This window comes from Pleurodeles waltl, chromosome 12, assembly GCF_031143425.1.
Source record: "Pleurodeles waltl isolate 20211129_DDA chromosome 12, aPleWal1.hap1.20221129, whole genome shotgun sequence".
In the NCBI taxonomy this organism is placed as follows: Eukaryota; Metazoa; Chordata; class Amphibia; order Caudata; family Salamandridae; genus Pleurodeles; species Pleurodeles waltl.
The window spans coordinates 522,795,862-522,815,427 of NC_090451.1; positions in this window are offsets into that span (position 1 = coordinate 522,795,862).

Here is a 19,566-nt window from a genome sequence, read left to right on the forward strand (position 1 = left end):
AGAGAGGGTAGGAGTCCGCCTGGCACTGCAGGGGGAGATACTGTCCAGAAGGAGAGGCACAGTGTGTCCAAGGGACTGAGAAAAATCTATAGGATGCGGACTACCCGACAGTGAGCCAGAGCGACCCTTGCACAGAGGGTCCATCAGGTCTCTCCAGATAGGACCCTGGCTGGAACTGCTTTACTCCTTGTAGTACAAAAGGATGAAGGACGAAGTGCTGGAACTTTTCAAACACTCACCCTCAGTCACAGATCTGTGTTTAATCCATCATTCTTCTGCTCACCATGCTATCCCAGTTTGGACTCAGCCATATGCAAATCAGTCTTGACCCTGCTCTCTATGTCCAGCCTGCAGCTTCCAATGCTGTATTGGCCCAGTGAGGACTGGGACATCGACCTGATCAGTAATGCATCTTCATTCGTAACAACGTCATCTTAATCATGGCCTGTGCCTGGTTAGCTTGGTTGGGGCTTCTTTCCATTTCACAGCCAGACAGAGCCATTGTAGCTAGGCCTGCACCTGTGCTCTAACTCAAGACCTCTGCACCACGGACTCGAGCCAGAAGGCCGCACACATGGAAATGTAGGTCATGCCTGGCTTACTCAGCCTTTGGGACTAATGTCACTCACCAAGGGCCCTGTATGCCGGAGTAATATGAGGTCACCAGATCTACTTCAAGGAGAGCATAATGACTATTGAATTACCCATTACAATACCAGAGCCTTGAGTTAACACGAAGTGAGGGCACATTTGACTTGTGGGGGCACTTGAAACTGCACCAGTGCCTGTTTCATGCTTCTGCCCTGGCTATTAGGGACACCAGCCATCAAGTAATCAGTGGGATCAGCACAAGGGAAACTCAGCTGGTGTGGCGCCACAATGTGGATTCGTAACATGGATCTCTGGCTTGCATACTAAGGTGAATTGTGTAGTATTTAGTAATACTGTGGACTGGACATTGAAGTTATTGTGTCTGTTGGATGATTGGTGAGTTCTGAACTTGAGCACCATACACTGCCTTAATGAGAAGCCTGTAACTGGCTGCCTTCGCTGTAACTGGTTGCCCTCGCTACCCTGAGAGTCAAGTGTGGAAACAATTGTATTTGGTCCAGTTTGCAGAGTCATGGTAGTATGAAACCTAGGACACCAGTGGCAAACAACCTCAACCAACACAGTTAAGGCTCAGTCGCACCTCCATCTGCCTATCTGCCTTGTGATGCCCCAAAGTGACACTATGCGCCCAAAGAAATTGGCAGCAGGGAAATATGGGACAGAAACGATATTCTGTCACATTTAAGTGTTCACAATCAGATCAATCTGTATTTTAAAGTAACTTCGGGCCAGGTGTAAATAAAGAAGGAATTGCTATTTTCAAATAACAATTTTATCTGAATCACTATTTGGAAATCACTATTCCTTATGTATGAAACATTTTGTTTCATACACTTGCAATTCCAAGTGGGTCGCAAATCAACCTACCTCATGAATATTAATGAGGTAGGTTGCAAGTTGCGACCCATTAGGAATCACTGCCATCACAGGGATGGTGGTCTGCTGGGGCCAGTAGACCACCATGTCTGTGACTGCTAAAAAACAAAAAAAAAAAAAAAAAAAAAAAAAAGAAGAAGAAGAACACAGACCGTTTTCCGTCAAGGAAACGGGACCCCTTCCAATTTGTGAATGTATTATCACCAACTATGAGATGGTGGTACAATATCAAGGTTTTGCAACCGCATTTATTTATTTATTCTGTTAGAACTCAAAGTGATGAATTGAGCAGTTGCAGCATGGGCAGAGCCAATGGAATTATGTGATTCTTAGGCTATGGTGTTTTCCACATAATTATGAATTTGCTGCTCTGCCATGTCACCATAGTCGGCTGTCTAATTTGCAGATTTAGAAAAAAAAAAAAGAAAAAAAATATCTGGCTCAGATAAAAAGTTACTAAAAAGCTCCACATTCTGGAGTTGTAGGGTTAGTGATTAAATAAAGACAAGACAAATCTATATTGAAAGGCTGTCTGTTATTCCCTTGAACAGCAGTATCTTGATTTCTTTATCAACATAGATAAAGTGCATTAAAGTTATACACACACTCTGGGAGCCACATTGCTGGAGCGCGTAATGAACGTGTCTTTCTATTCCCACATACACCTGCTGATTTTGTGGCCTTGCTTCTCTTCTTTCTAATTGTGGGTATGATGAGAGGTGATTGGGAAGATTCATCATAAGTGCATAAGGATGACGCACATGACAGTCAGAACAAAACGTGCCATCCTCCCATTTTAAATATTGATATGAGAACTCATCCATGGTTACAAGAGGTTGTGGGAAAAAGTTTGGATGGTCTAGCTGCTCTCTTTAGGTCAGCATATTGTTTGATCTGTTTTTGGAATAAATCACACTGAAGCACACTTTCATTCATAGGATGATTTTCTTCATCTGAAATATGTAGTATCTTCAGCCATGGTTTCCTTCCATGCATGTTTATAGCTGGAGAGGTCCCTGTCATTCTGTGAGGTCTGTTTTGGTAGTAACAGAGTTTGAATCAGGAGCTCAGAGATGGGTGAATTTGTGACTTTGACAATCCGAAGAGCCTTTTTAAAGTTCCCATGAAACGTTTCAAAGTGATGTAAGGCTATGGCCACAAAACCATAGGAGTTCAGTAAAATTCTTGTTGTTTCTGCCACGGAAAGGGGGGGCTATTATCTTATGTTATAATGTCTGGAATTCCAAAAGTGTGGGAAAATCTGGTACACAGCAGGCACTACAATGTCTGCTGATATGCTGGAGACTGCTATAACTGCTGGAAAATGAGAGAATGGCTAACCAGTGTTATATTGTTGCAATAGGTTCAAACAAATTTATGGCCACCTCACTCCCGGTGTTGGAGGGGTATTCTACTAGAATATTGGCTAGAAAATATAATGAGTCAAAAAGATTAAGGACCAAAATATTGAGAAGATAAGTATATATAGTTAATTATAGGTTTACTTTACCTACCTCCATATATGGAGTTGATGTTTAGAAGTTTATTCGGCTCTTCTTCAAGCTAACCTGATACTAAACAAAGAAAAATGCAAGTCTTATGGCCACATTGTCTCACAGAATGGCATGCACTATTCTGTGGAGTTAAGTAAAGTGAGCTATAATTACATATATTCCTTCTCAATATATGGTCTCCAGTATTGTGTCCCATGATATTTTGCTACTCAACACTGTGACATTCAAACATTGGAAGGCAGATGTGACATCTGCAGTGTTTATTGCAACTTCTATTTCCCTAAGGTCTGTCATACCCGACAGGTTACTGACATTTTCTCAACAAGCATGTCAAGAAAAGAAAAACATACTTTCTGGCAAACCAGTCTTGATGGCAACAGTGCTACCATGTCACTCATATGCAAGCTCCCTTAGCTGCTTGTCACAACATCAATTTTAGTTATGTAGAGCAGGACAGAAGTAGGCAGGATTCTTGGCTTCTGAATCGAATTGTTTCAAATGCTGACTGACATTCCTTTGACCTTTTGTATATGTACCCCTAATTAGTCAAGTCGCTGAGGGGTATAAGTGCAGACGAAATATCAATTTATATGGTGCTAAACTGGCCATTTCCAAGAAGGACCTCAAAGAAGATACATTTTCAGGAGCAGAAACTGAGGTGGGGCCTTAGTATTTGGCCGTCTGCCATTCTGTAAGAGCATGTGGTACAAAACTTAATTGCGGTCTGCCAAAGTTGCATTTATCTTTCTTTAGCATCATATTGGTTTTATGCAGCTTGTAACAAACATTTATCAATGTATTGTTATGTTCAGCTACCTGACACTATATCGAGAAAAACAATATTGACATATACAAATATCACAAAAAAATATAAAACCCTTAATATCATGACCCTATTCTTAAAAAGTAAACACACAAATATTGATGACTAAACATTTGGGGGGGTGGAAATATTTTAATACATCAATATCAAAAGTGAGGACATAATAATACTGTCTACACAGTAAAACTAACGAATCATACTAAAAAAAACATACAAAAAACAAAATATTGAGCAATGGAAAAATCAAAACAATTATAAAAAACATAAAATAGCCCACAAATATATGTAAAAAAAATATATTTTACATTAAATACACAACCCACACATTAGCATTTACCATAAATGGTGCAAAAAATTCAAACTAGTCTCCAACCAAACAATCAAACCTAAAAACATATAACAAATGAAAATACCCATAAAAAAAGTATTTTAGCAGGGCAGTGGCACTCTGCCACTTAGCAAATCTACAAAAGAAGACTGCAAAGCTTCAGTAAACCTCTAAATACTACAAACAAGCTAAGTTTGGCAACAACTAAAAACTAAAAATCAATTATTGAATAACTAAAACAATGTTAAGATAACAAACAATTAAAACTATGCCACATGTTAATTTCTAAAAATTACAGGTGCATCCTCTACAAGAAAGAAAAAAAGGTACAAGGAAAATACAATAAAGACACAGACACCAAATAATCAAAATAAAATGTGCGTTTACCCCAAAACGTACCACTCACACATAAAAAGACACATTTTTAGTATATGGCAACCTCAATAATGATAAAAGAATAATAAGTTATTCTCCCAATAACAATTTAATAACCTTAATGCAATGTAACAAATGGATAATAGATGGCACTTTGAATCGTGCATCCAAGATTTAGTCAAACATGCGAAATACATGGATCAATATCAAAATACAAACATCTCATTAGTGTATACACTGTTACCTAACAAAATGCAACTTACAATTAAATGCTAATACATACAAAATAACAAATCAACAATTATAACCCACGCAAAATCATCATAGATTTTGAAAAGGCAATGATTTTGACTATACTTAAAGTTTACCCACACACTGAAGTTCAGGTGTGTTGAGGGGTGCAACGTTCACTTCACTGTCACTTTAACCAGAGTAAATGGAGGCACATATAAAAACCCACCCTAACCACAGAACGTGCAGCTAACCTGGGATTTGTACTCAAAATAAAAAACTAATAGCTTTAGCATATGTACCTGTAACAGAAGTCACAAAACATTATGAAATGCTAATTCAGTCCCCCTATTACCAACAATATGAAACCAAACTAGGCAGACTAATGGATTATTTTGAGGATGCTTGGGTGAATAGCCTACACCAATCAGGACACACCTCAACACAAGTATCAGATTCCATGGTGAAATGTCAATGACTGCACTATGTCCCAAGAAGCAAAGTTAAATGGTGCAGTGGAAGGGAGGCATAATTCCTTCCAAGAAATATTTAGAAGAAGCCACCTTACTTTCTACTAATTCCTAGAAACACTTGGAAAAGAACAAATATACCAGGAACTAAGAATGGAACAACCCCAAATCCAACCCAACCAAAAGAATCAAATAAACAAAACCAAGCAAAACATATCAGGAACCCTACATAAAAAACACACTTAACAACAACACGATTTAACCACCATGCAACACAAGCATTCATATTTTATTAATATTAATTTCTAAATAATATTAAAATAAATTTAAACTACCAATCTGAATAAAAACCTTCAAGGTAAAAATTCCGATTGATTATTACATTTTACTATCATAAATATTTTAAGGTAGGTAAAGGATTACTTTATTCAGTCTACATGATGCCACAAAAGTGCATAAAAAGATGATACGTATATTAATTAAATTGCCTTGACTCTTTTCAGGCTATAATGTTAAGAATATAACAATTACTAATTACAACACAATACAACCAAAAACAATCCCTCATATCAACCCCGCACACTAAATATAGAGACAAAAATGTTTTAATATTTAAAACATCCATCAAGTTTGAGTCCGTCAGATGTGATTTCGGATAAAACTATTACAGGTATTTTCTTGGTCAGTAAATGGACGTATGAAAAACATTAAAAACATAATAGTGACCAAGGCAATATAACATTATAAAGTGTATTGTGCAAAAGACAGGGAAAAGAAATACTCAAGTGGGATCATCCACAATTTCAAGCAACTTTCTCAGCCTCATTGATGAGGTGAGGAAGCAAGCAGTGGCATAAGTTGAGTAAACACCCAGAAGTAGCTGTTAAACATTAGGGCAGCCCTAACCTGAGCAAAATGCAAACATTTCAATAGTGGTAATTAAAAAAAATAAAAATCTTCAGGGTGTCTCATAAAAACTACTAAAAAGGAAAGTACAAGAGGTCCTGTGGGGAAAAATTATCGCAGGGACATAACTTAGAGCTCCACGAAACAGGTTTTGGGTGTGTAAAAACACAATACTGATTAAACTTAAATCTTGTGAGGGGGAAACAATGGTAAATATTTAGAGTGCTGAGCAAATAGGTTTCAGGGACGGGACATGTTACAATCAATGCATGTCCACAAACCAAAGGTTTCTTGACTCAACAGCCTCCCTCTCAGTTTTCCTCCGCAGCAGAAAGTTGTCCCGAGTCCATACAATGTCTGTTTTTTGCTACGGAAAGGGGTGACTCAATAAAAGATGGCCTGCCTAGTTTGACAAAGGTGTCCCTGAAATATGTTAGCCAATTGATCAATCTTCACCCATCAAGCTCCAAACAATCTTCAGTTAACTTTCTACTTAAATGATTTTCCGAACACACCCAGATGGTCAGCCACCTCATCAAGGGGTGGAAGGCAATGAGATCCGACAGAAACCTTAGCCCTAACTCCTCATGAACCTTGTGGGACGGGGTAGAAGCAGGAATCACTAGTGGGCACCTACAAAATCCATTTTCAACCACTTGGAGTTCCTTTGAATTGACATAGCTGCATGCATCAATACCACAGGTAGCTACTGAAACAGATTTGGCCTGGTAAATCTTAATCAGGGAACCAAGTGGCTAACTGCCTATTCGTATTAATATAGTGTACAAAACCATCAAGTCATTTTTGCAGACCCAGGGCTGTTCTTGCCAGCAGAACAGTATAATCTGCATATAGCAGTGCAGGGATCTGCCGAGAACCTATTCGCGGGCAATTCAGTGGCCTATCAAATAGTCTGGCCCGAAGTTGTTTACGTACAACATGAACAAAAAAAGAGCCATTATACATCCCTGTCTGACTCCACTCTTCAATCTAAAGGAGCTAGAACAGGACTCATCAATATAACAGCCTACTACCACCCTCATATCTCTGTGCAGTTCACTAACAAAACCAACGGTGTCTGCATCCATTCCCATGTCCAACACAAGCTGTTACAATTTAGATCTGTTCACCTTATCAAAGTCCTTATATGCGATGAACAATGAGCCTGGTTTTGCAACAGCATATTTGTTGACCAACATATAAAAATGTAAACACTGATCACTGGTGTGCCCCAACCAGGTTGGGAAATACTGCTGATCAGATAAAATAGACCCATTTTCAGCCCAAGTCATGGCCCTTTTTAGGATCACCCTGCCAATTACCTTGACAACCGTGTCTATCAGAAGATGGGCCTATAGCAACATGAGCGGTCCCTGGAGCCCTTTTTTATAGACAGGAATAATAATAGACTGTGAACAAGAATGTGGTAGCCCCGTACGTGTAACCAGATTACATAGACGAGCTAGAATTGAAGCCCCTAAACCGGGTGACATCTTGAACAGGTTGCCAGGAATCCCATCAGGGCCGGGTGCTGTGTGGCGCATATATTCAATACCTGACTCAACCTCCTCCACTTTGAATGTTGAACTGGTCTGGTACTAAGGCTATGATTGGGGGCGCCTTCAAACCAACACCCTTCTCAGAGCCATAAATGCTCTCAAAATGCTCAATCCATTTCTCAGAAGAAGTATGGTAAGCGGTGGCATGGGCTCCGTTATCACTAAAAATAGGGTGATTATCGCCCAAAATTGACTGCTGTCCTATCGCCTGCTTATATGCTCTACGTCTACAGATTATGTGGCAATGATCTTCAGGCTGGGCTTTAAGCGTGGACAATAGTAATTTATGGATTACAGTGCAATCTTTATTAAACCAGTTGGGTTTATTATTGATCATCGTTTTAGGAGGAAGGGACAATCTAGTTCTTACATCCACTTGGATCTCCTGGTACGCATTCAAAAGGGCAGCCTCATCAGGCAGGTCCCACAGGCATAATTCAAAATCGTTGCATTTGGCAACTATTAAACTCTTCAAAAAAATCTTCGGGGACAAGTTTTGACCATTTTAATCTTCTTCCCTTGTCCATTATTTACCATCCAACTAAAATATGAGACTTTGTGTGGGGGCCCTAACAAAAATATTACTAATGTCAAGAAAAATACAATAATGATCGCTATAACCAGTGATGTGTACATCAAAAGAGCCTAACCAGATCTGCAAAGGGGCAGTAACAAAGATAAAATCTAGTGTGAAATTTGCTCAATGTCTTACAAAAGGGGGGGGGGGGGGAATTCCATCCAAATTTATGAGCAATTTAGTCATGACACATTCCAGGTTAAACTCAGCCAACATGTTATTAAGACAATCACCCATCTGATTATGCTCTAGGTGTAAAATGTCCTCACTGTACATTTGGTCACAAAGTAAAAGAACGATGACAAGGGTGTATATTGGAATGTCCCACTAAAATAAAACCAGCTCTAACAATCTCCTTGTGCTCAATGTCCAATAACTGGGCACTGAGGGTCAAAAGTGTGTCACAAAAAGCAGGACCATTAGTCATATTATAGAAATTCAGCATTCTAATGACAAAGAAACCAGGGCTAACAGACAACCTTTAGGATGTCCCCTTAGAGGGGGCACGGGGGATTAAAAAAGGATTTGTATCCATCCAGAAAAAAGTAACCCTCAGCCTCCTATGTCTCCTGGAGACAAATTATGGCGAAGGTTTTAAATTAAGTAAGCCAGCCCAGATGGAAGTTTTTACTCTTTACACCAGCCACATTCCACAACGCCAATCTGGAGGCACCAGAAGCAATGCTGGTGTTTAGAAATGTATGACTCCCTGTAGTTACAGTGCGGAAAATAACCTCATTGCAATCAAAGATGCACACCCCCACAGGACTAACATTAGCAGACTTACTGGGCCCCGAATCAGGGGTCCCATAGACCTTATTGCTATGCAAAATGCCCTCCCCCTCAGGACTAACATTAGAAGACTCAATGGGCCCTGTATCGTGGATACCTTAGACCTCCGACAACAAAACCCCAGAGTTTGACAACTCAGATGACATCATGTTGGGCCTTGACACCGACTGTGCCATACCTGGGGTAATTACATCTGTGGGTCAAGGGAGTCAATCTAGTGAACCTGCGCCCAAGGCCTCAAACCTGTTTGTCATTTTTTTGTGAATGTATTAGCCTTATGTTCCTATTGTGGTGGCATTTAGAGCTCAGACTAGGCCGTGACAATACTGGAGCAATGGCTGGCCGAAAAAATAGCCCAGGATTGGTGCCTGAATGGTAGAAGCACTTGCCATCAAATTAGCAAGGTTCAAAACTGTGGGGACAGCGCCCTAACAATCAAAATCAATTGCAATGCAGTCCCCAGCACGAGTTTTGGGAGAATCTCACCCAGTCGACCCTCCTTGCCAAAATAAGCCTGTTTGCCAAATTATGGCCTTCAGTACCCAGGTGGGACAACCAGTAAGTCACACTGTTCCTGAGGGTCTAGTAATCCTCCCTAGATCTATTTTGTAGCGCAGGGACCCCCCGGTAAGTAATTCAATATAGGGGGCTAAAGCAAGAGGGAGATTTAGAGAAACAAACATGGGGGTGGGGGAAACATTGTTACTATTCACCTCCCCCTACCATAGGCGGCCTCTCAACAGCCATACCGCTAGGACCCTTTTGGAGCACCAATGTCTTGGGTGACTGTGAATACATACCAGAGCTCATAAGTTGATTGCCCGGCAGAACCTGACTACCTACTGGGTTGGTGGAACATGGTGGGGGGCCACCTTAAGGTGGATAGTGTGTACCTGCTGGCCATAGTACCGGCTCCCTCTCAATCTTAGAGAGCTCATGCCCAGGCTTTACTAAAACAGAACACACAATATCTACATTATGCCCCCCTGAGGACAAATTAGCTTTACAAAAATGCAATAGATTGTTTAAGCTCACCTCAATTGAGAAAGGTTTGCCCATACGTTTGTCAACCGCAGCCTCAATCATAGACTCTAGTATAGGAGCAAACTTGTTAACATTAATGCTAGGGATGCAGTCACTGGATGGCTTCTAACAGTTACCCATCGCGGGGGCCTGCTGTGCCGATCTGTCCTTAGATTTGGTTCCCGAACGATCAATCCCCATGTCTGCCTTTTTTTTCCTTTCTTGTGTTTTGGTGCTCAGGGACCACAGATCACAGGGGAGTTCCTGGTCTTAGCTGCTGTGGCCGATTGATGAACCTATGCAGTAACAGTCAAAGTGGCAGTTAAGTCTGGTTTATCGGGACCACCTGCCATGGTGGCTTGCAGTGTCAAGGCCCATCCTGGGAGTGTCAACAAGTGTGACTCCAGGGGTAACTAATGAATTGACAAGGGGGTGGATAGGGTCGGATACCAAGCCTGTCCTCACAGGTGTTGATATCATCATTAATTTCCCCCGACACTGTAGTTAAATAAGAAAGTATTGATGATTTGAAGAGACTATTACTAGTGGTATCCTTTAAAGTATCCCGATTGTAAATTCTCTGAGTCCGAGAAGATTATTTTCCACTAACCCATCCTGCCCCAGAGGGAGACAGAAACAAAATGGCAAAGAACTAACTGGAGATGTGGTTCCCACCAATATTTCGTGCAAAAAATGTGCTCCAAACAAAAGGCACCTGGAGGCAAATATCGACCAACTTAAATGTGGGACTTTACCAAATAACAAAGTGGTGACATCAATCCATGGAACAAGAGGGGTGTCCCATCCCAGCTTCTGCCGGCCTCTGACGGGCCCGCTCTTGGCACGGGCATGCCCGTGCACAACCCACCCCGTCGGACATGAAGGCCACTTCAACGTTACAGGGCTCCTACTCCTGCCCTGGTGCTGTTTGGGACCAGTAGTCTCTCGAAGCGGTAAGAATGCTGCTGCTTCTGTGCCACCACACATGAAGGGCGCGTTTATAGTGCTTGCGGCCCCCCAGGTGCAGGCAGTCAATGTTAAGGGATTCTCCTCCTGCCCTGGTGCTGCTGGGGACTGGTAGTCCCTCAAAGTGCCAAGAATACTGCTGCTTCTTCGCTGCGGGACGTAAAGGGTGCTTTTACATTGCTTGTGGGTCCCCAGGTGCGGACAGTTAATGTTGCAGAGCTCCTCCCCCTGCCCTAGTGCTGCTTGGGACCGGTAGTCCCTTGAAGTGGGAAGAATTCTGCTACCGCTTCAGCTGCTAAAATAAATAAGTAACGATACAAACGCTTTCCTACCACCTATATAATATGTTAACACTATAAGAAACATATATAGAAAATAAGTAAACAAACATAAGCTCACTAATTTAATACTGCCCACTGAATATCATTAATGATTAATATCAGTAACACAATTTTGTAGCTGAAGTCCTGATCAGTGAAATAACGATCCAAAAAATACAATCCCAAAAATATCAAAACAGATTCTCCCAAAAATCAAAAGTAAATCAGAGAAAAACAGAACACTGAATATGAGTCCAATAACCCAAAGAATTGATCAAAAATAAATAAAATACAAAACAGTAAATAAACGCTCCAGGAAAACGGAATAAACAGTGGGAAAAAATTGTATAACAAAATAACCAAATCCATTTCCTGGAGAAAGAAAAATAAACACATCCAGGTTAAAAATAAAGTTCGACGCCCAAAGATAAAAACCTGTTGAGGAAAATATATATAAACTCACCCAAAAACACTTACAACCCTGGTAGATAACAATATTTGTCGAGAACAGATGGTTCTTATCCAACAATATGTATACGTGATTAAAAAAATGGCACTATCACATTAATAATATATTTATAGGATAACTGAAAGGAGACCACTCCTTCGGTTAAGTAAACAGCCCTTTCGGTAATTCAGTTGGAATTATATTTATATGAAATGCATCAAAACATTGACATGCGAAAAGATGAAAAAAGGTGTCTAAAACAATTGCATAATTGTATGAGATGCACCTCTTATTTTCTCTGTAGGCACCTTATTTTAACTGGATTAGTGCCATTGACCGTTTTTGTTTTGTTTATCCTTATTTTTAATCGTTGAATTTGCGTTTCTAATTGCATGATCACGCACTGTGTATTCCCTCTCAGGGCATCTTATTTAATTGTATTAGTACCCGTGGTCTATATCTTCTCTTCCTTGGTGTGATTCCTCCTTTTCCAGGCTCCCGCATACTAGTATTGCTTCCCTGATGGGCCACGCCCCCCAAATTGGCTCAGAAATAGGCAGCGCGTTTCAAGCCTTTACTCGAACGCCCGCCCGAATCTTCATTTGTCAGACGCCTCACGCCTCCGAGCGTCTTTCCAACAGGGGCCACATCAAACAGCCGGTCATTGATCCCGCCACCGTGAAGGCTATTTCGGGCAGATGGTACGTATGCACTTGCCCGTATAACTTATTCGTGGAAGTTATCGGTTCAAATTCAGAGATATGCACCAGGATATGGTTTATCACTGCATACTATAGGGGTACTTTTTATTACATATTCCCTTGCCCTAGATCTTAAATTCAATTCATACGGAGCCACAATTTTCAGGATTAAGTACTTTGGATAATTAATTTAAATAGTGGTGAGCCTTGATGAAGCAGAAAAAGAAAGGCTAACAAACCTTCATGTATCATGTAACAAAATGGTATAAGGCAATGTGATTTTAGCCAAGAAAAATAATGTGTGTAGAAAATGTGCCCACGAAGTAGGTCGCCATTAGTATAAACGGGCTTGATTAATCATGAAGAATCGACAATGTAGTAATCCGTCATAATTGCAGATGTATTTTATGATTTTCTCGTTAAAACTGTTATATGCTTAGCTTAAATTTAGCAGAGGCTTTGGCCTAGTTGCCTGGTCTCAATTTTAACTGCGTAGTCTTCACTTGTATTAACAAAGACATGTTTTAAACTTTAAAAGATGTATTTTTCCAGTAGAATGACTAATACACTTATCTTAAAAGTTGTGTGCTAGGCAAGTTTCATCCCCTTTGAAGCAAGGTCAGTTTCTGCAGGTGCAGACAATAAAGACACTGATACAGAATTAATTGGTAAACTTTGTTGCTACTTGTGTTCCAAAACTCCAAGGACGCCTTATGCGTAGGTGAACATTAAGAGAAGGACACTATTCATTGGTTAAAGAGAAACCACCCCATGGACCCTCCAATGGAAGACCCTGAAGGATTTGGAACGTTTTCTTACTTAAACCCACCGGACAAAGAGAAGCCAGACATTTTCTTTGATGCCATTTTGAAGCCAGATTCGAGAAGCCATTTTGATGACACTTTGATGCTTTTTCCATATCCCAGAGAGAGAGACTTTAAAGAATTCTAACCCTAGAGACTTTAACTTTACCCCGTCTTGCCCATACGATAACTTTTGCCCCATTTTCCTTGCTGCTGCAAGGAAAACTTGACTTAAACTTTACCCCTTTGAAATCTGCCCCATGCTGATCAAACCGGTACCTGAAGGACGAAGACTTACCTTGAATGCTGATTGTATTTGGTAATTATGAAAGGATAAATGTATTATTCATTGTATTTTCCTTCTTAGGTACCAACTGCTTATTTTGACAGAGCCTAAGCTAGAAGTTTTCTAAATTTATGTTGATTACATTCTTTTGCATGAAGTCCCACATGCCAATGCTAATCAGAGGTTAGTTGAGGTATTCACTTAAGGCACCTTGCTGAATTGAAATATTGATATGCTGACCAATGTATGCAATTAGTAAAATTCTGTTATTTTTATTAGTGATTTGCATTGCTATAATCAAGTGCATTATAATCCAGGTTTTGCGTAGATTGCGTTTCTTCCGTCGTTATGGACAGCTAGTAATGTTCGTATATACATGTCATTTGATTTTGAGACTTACTTATATTGTGTTAGGTTTGTTAATATAGGGAAATAAACTCATTAACCTTTAATAAACAGGTGTGGTTATTCATGACTGAAAGGTCATGGTGTGTCTAATTACTGATTACTCAAAAGGTTCACCGACCTCCGGCGTGTCCAAGTATAAGTAATTTATAAAGACTGGACGCGCTATCAGTAGATGGTAGCAGAGTTTGATGGTTTGGCCCTTTGGGACCCCATTCGAACAATAGAAGGATTCAAGTTAGAATTTTTCTTAATAAAACAAGTTGGAGAGATGATGATGCCCTAAATCCCCAATGACTTTCCCAGAATCTCGGAGCTTGCGAATGGAGGAAATGGAGGTGTGAGAATAACTTTGGCGTTTCTAGTGACGGTATGAGAGAAGTTAGGGTTTTGTGCTTGCATAGCTTATACCGCAGATGAACTGTGAAGTTTGTGAGGATTTTAGGGGGTTACGAACTCAAATCAAAAATTTAGAGGAGTGATACTCCAAAGTGTGAGAGTAGAGAAGTCGTCGAACTTCATATGTGTGTAGCGCTTTGTGCAGGAAACAATTGTCCACGTGGTTGTTGATGTTGAGACGGGCCCTGCGAGGTCAAGAGACTCCGGAGTATGTTGAAAAGTGTATGAGACACTTGATTGATGTTGTAATTTGTTCGGTTTAATAGGCTGATTGGGAGTGGTCAACAAGTCGGTACAGATGTTGAGGAATAAAAGAAAATTTTCGACTTTGAGATTTGACAAATTCTAAGGTGCACTAGAATAGTTCATTGATCAGTTGAGAGTAAAATTTGCAGGTCAAATTTTGCTTGCGAAAGTGGGAAGCCGAGAAAGATGGAATAACTGCTGAGGCTAGTGAAAAATCCCTAAGGTTTCTGAAGCGATTGTATTACCTTCCTGTAGTAAACCAACAGATTTGTTTTCTTTCTTTTGGTTAGTGCTCGCCATATTGCAGAAATTAGTTTTGAGTGAAACTGAATGAAGGAGGACAAGCCGCAAGACTTTGTCAGCCGCAGTGTGTGAGTGTGACGTCACTAGGAGCCACGCTGGGATAGGTTGGTTGGTGAAGAGGGTCGTGCACGGATTGGACGCAGTCCGTGAAGCGCAATTGGTGGGGAAAGGCAAGTGAAGAGTATTCCGGGAATTAAAGTCACTTATTGATTACATTTTGAGAAAATAAAAGACGGAAAGATGAAATTTTTCAAAGCACTTCAGAGTGCCTTGATGGGAGATGTATATATTAAAGTAAATGTAGGAGAAGAAACACCGCCTGAGGGTACACCAGCTTACATCGTAATTGAAGAAAAGGGTGTTGCACCATGTCTTTGGTTAAAGCAATGGTGTAAATTAACATAAAAGCATGGAAGTGTAGCGTTTCCTATCAATGGGACGTTTAATCTAAGGGTTTTGGAGAATTTAAGATTTGCGCTATATGACATGAAAATACCTCCAAGACAAGCACAGTTTGAAGCATTAGCAATTTGGGAACAAATGGCTAGAAGGCAATTACAAAAGAAATTTGAGACAAGAGTCAGAAAAGCAGAAAAGACACTAGCGGATGCTAGATGGGATAGTACTCAAAAGGTTTGGAGATCAGACATATTGCAGGGAATTAAATTGTTTCCAGCAATTACTGACGAAGCAGAGATGGAAGGAAAGAAAGCTACCCATAAAACAAACAGGAGTCAGTCCAAAGATAGAGAAAATAAAAGAACCTCGAAAAGGTCAGACGAATCAGATGATGAGGAATTCATTCTGCAATTGTTAAATGACCATCCACCACCATATGTGGAAAGTGAAAATGGTCCACGCACCAGTACTGCCCTCTCCAGAACCAATGCAGGGTACTATGGCCCCGAATTTGAGAATATTGCAGAGGCAAAGTAGTCCCAATATGCCTTTTACACCAGAAATACCACAAGATCAGAGAATATATCCTGACATGACTAAACGGAAACCTTTTAATGATCATCAGCCACAGGTTCAAAGACGCTATTACGATGAGCATAATTTGGAAACGACTTCTAATTTAATGGTGCAGGGAGGACAGAATTACCAAAGACTGACATAGATTCAAACCGAATCAACACAAATTTTAATGCCTCAAAAGCAGATGCAAGAAATGCCAAAGTACATTCAAACAGCAGAGACACAGTTAGACATGCCAGCAGTGATGAACCATAATGTGGGAATTAACATGCCACAGAATTTGGGTAACAGACAGAATCCGGACGCAATATCTTTGCCTATCACTGTAGGTCCGCCAGTACCATTATATATACAGGCAAATCCAAGTGTATGCGATCAAGGTGTAATGACGCAGAATGAGACAGGAAGAAGATACATAGAAAATACCCAAGAAACGACTCCCGTAGGAACACTTTCAAACAGATCTGGGTCTTTGTTGGAAGTTAGTCCAATTCCAATTTGTGTTCCGTCAACTGTGGTAAGGTCAAGTCCACCACTAATAGTACCGCTAACTTCAAAAACAGAAATATTACAGAAACCATCAGTAGCAGTAGACGTAGATGCCACATTAATGGGACTAAACGCACAACAGTTAACACAATGGTTGAACAGTCTAAATTCCCCACAGAGTACACCCAAGGGGGTGTTATTTTTATTAGTGATTTGCATTGCTATAACCGAGTGCATTATAATCCAGATTTTGCGTAGATTGCGTTTCTTCCGTCATTATGGACAGCTAGTAATGTTCGTATATGTCTATCATTTGATTTTGAGACTTACTTATATTGTGTTAGCTTTGTTAATATAGGGAAATAAACTCATTAACCTTTAATAAACAGGTGTGGTTATTCATGACTGAAAGGTCATGGTGTGTCTAATTACTGATTTTCTGTTTAACTAATTAGTTGTTCGATTACTAATTGAGTATTGGTTAATTGATTATAAATGGTTATCGATTATTGATTTGGGGGATCTGACAATTCTTTGGATGAGGAGAACCCAACCCGGTCAAAAGGTTCACCGACCTCCGGCGTGTCCAAGTATAAGTAATTTATAAAGACTGGACGCGCTATCAGCCTCCTTTCATCAACTTATTGTATTTATTCCTTCTTGTCTCTGCCATGATTAGTCACTTGCATTATTTATTGATTATACAAAAATTGGACAGTTCTATCAGACTGTTTTCCCACACTCGGAACATATTGTGGAGACATTATTGGGGGTAAGCCGCTTCTTCTCCCACTCATCATTGTGTTTGATATTCTGTACTTCTTTACAATAAGCATTTTATTGCATTTACACTTTGTGAAGTGTCAAGGCCACTTGTGAGTACGTTTTTGACTACACACTAAGGACCTCATTACGAGTTTGGCTGTCTTTTCAGAAGACTGCTGTGGTGGCGGCTGCCAAAAGGCTACCATGTTGGCGATCATCCGACTGCTGTTTTGAGAGTAACACAGTGAAGACCGCCAAAATACAGCCAAAAATCCGAAACTGCCAGAACACTGGAGGGTGGGAAAGAGTTGGTTCCACCACCAGCACCGCCAGCCTGACAACTTCCCACTCACCACAATACGAGCCACAAATCACCAAAGCGGTCCATTCATGGTGGGAAACTAATGGCGGAGTGAACCGCTGCTTTCAAAAACTCCCTTCAGACAGAACACAACACCACATTGAGCAGGTCGAATACCCCTCACCTGACAGACATACACACACCAGACAAAACTACTCACAGCACTATGTAACACACGCCCACACAACCCACAATGCTTTGCAACAAAAAAAACATTCGCTGACACAGAGGAGCCAAAATCAAACGAATTTGCACTAATACACCATAGGCACATATCAACTTCACACTCCGCACACACCACACAACTGCACAAACAACCCAATACACACATCACAGCTACACATAAACACCACAGCCAACCATCACACACAACCAAATACACCACCCACACCAAGCACCCTGAACCCATACACACACAACACCCACCCCTACCCACAACACAACCACCACCATGTCCCATCAAAGGGACCCATGCTTCACAGACGATGAGCTGAGGGTCATGGTCGATTAAATTGTCAGGTTAGAGCCACAACTGTTTGGAGCACATGTCCAGCAAACATCCATTGCCAGGAAAATTGAGTTATGGCAGAGAATTGTCGACAAAGTCAGCTCAGTAGGCAACCATCCATTCACAAGGGAGGACATCAGGAAGAGATGGAATGACCTACGGGGGAAGGTGCGTTCCATTACATTGAGACACCAAATTACCATGCTGAAGACTGGTGGTAGGCCCCAACCTCCTCCCCCAGAGTTCGCATCGTGGGAGGAGAAGGTCTTGGAGATCCTGCATCCAGAGGACCTGACTGGAATACCCGGAGGACTGGAATCTGGTAAGTAACTACCACTTCTCTGGCACAAATTATTCCTGTCCAGCATGCTTCCTCACTACCCAAACACTCCCCAATTCATTCAGTCCCCCACTACACCTCCCACCTAATCACCTAATGCCCCTCTCCTACATGCCACACCACCACCCAACCCAATGCCCACATAGTCCCTGGCAAGTGCACGGATAGCAGTGCCAAGAACAATCGCTATGACTCTCACAATGCAATAGCTCATCTACATCAAAAGCTGCTATGTCGACTTCACAGCACAACTCTTGCAAGTATGACTATTGCACTAGCTACACCAACTGGATTTTTTGACTGAGGACCACCACATGGCAATGATGTCAATGCAATGGCACGACACAATGCCAAATAAGGCCAAACACAGCTACAGCACTGTATCAAACCAAATGGCCACCTATCCAGATCTACAACCCTGAAATGGACTAAGCATGGGCTAGAAAGTAAGAAGGTAAAACCAATGCACCAAATGCACACATGGGACAAGTTACCATGCATACACACATACCCTTCTCCCACTTGGACACCATTCTGCAATGTACAGTCATCCCCACTTACATCCCGCAAGCCTGATTTACCATGAGCAAACAGGGCACACCTGACATGTGAACCATCACACAGGACCTGATCCCACCCACCGACCAAATATTACCTACCCTGATTGACAGCAATCCTCAACGGAGCATATGCCACAATCTGCTATACACAAACAATGTTTCAGTGCTGTATCTGTCATTGCCATTGCTGGGAATCATGTCAAACCACTGTATGCATCAGACAAAGAGACAACCAATCATACCTCCACCATGTAACTCTCTCTCATTCCATCCACAGGTACCCCTGCCAATACCACCATGGACAGGATGCCAGAGACAGCCAGCCCTATTCAGGATGAAGGCCCCTGTGAGAACTACACCTCTGCATGTGTGGACATTGACGACTTACCTGGACCATCTGGGACACCTGGTCAGTCCACTACTCCCTGCCTCACCCTGCCCACATGAACCCCCCCACCCTGTGGCATCAACAGCACAGCCAACCCTTTGTCCCCAAACCTGTGTCCCATGACAGTTCAATCAATAGTGTGCCCCATAGTACAGGGACCTGAGTCGACCCCTCACACCTAAGACAATGAAGGTCCTGGTGACACTCAGAGGGG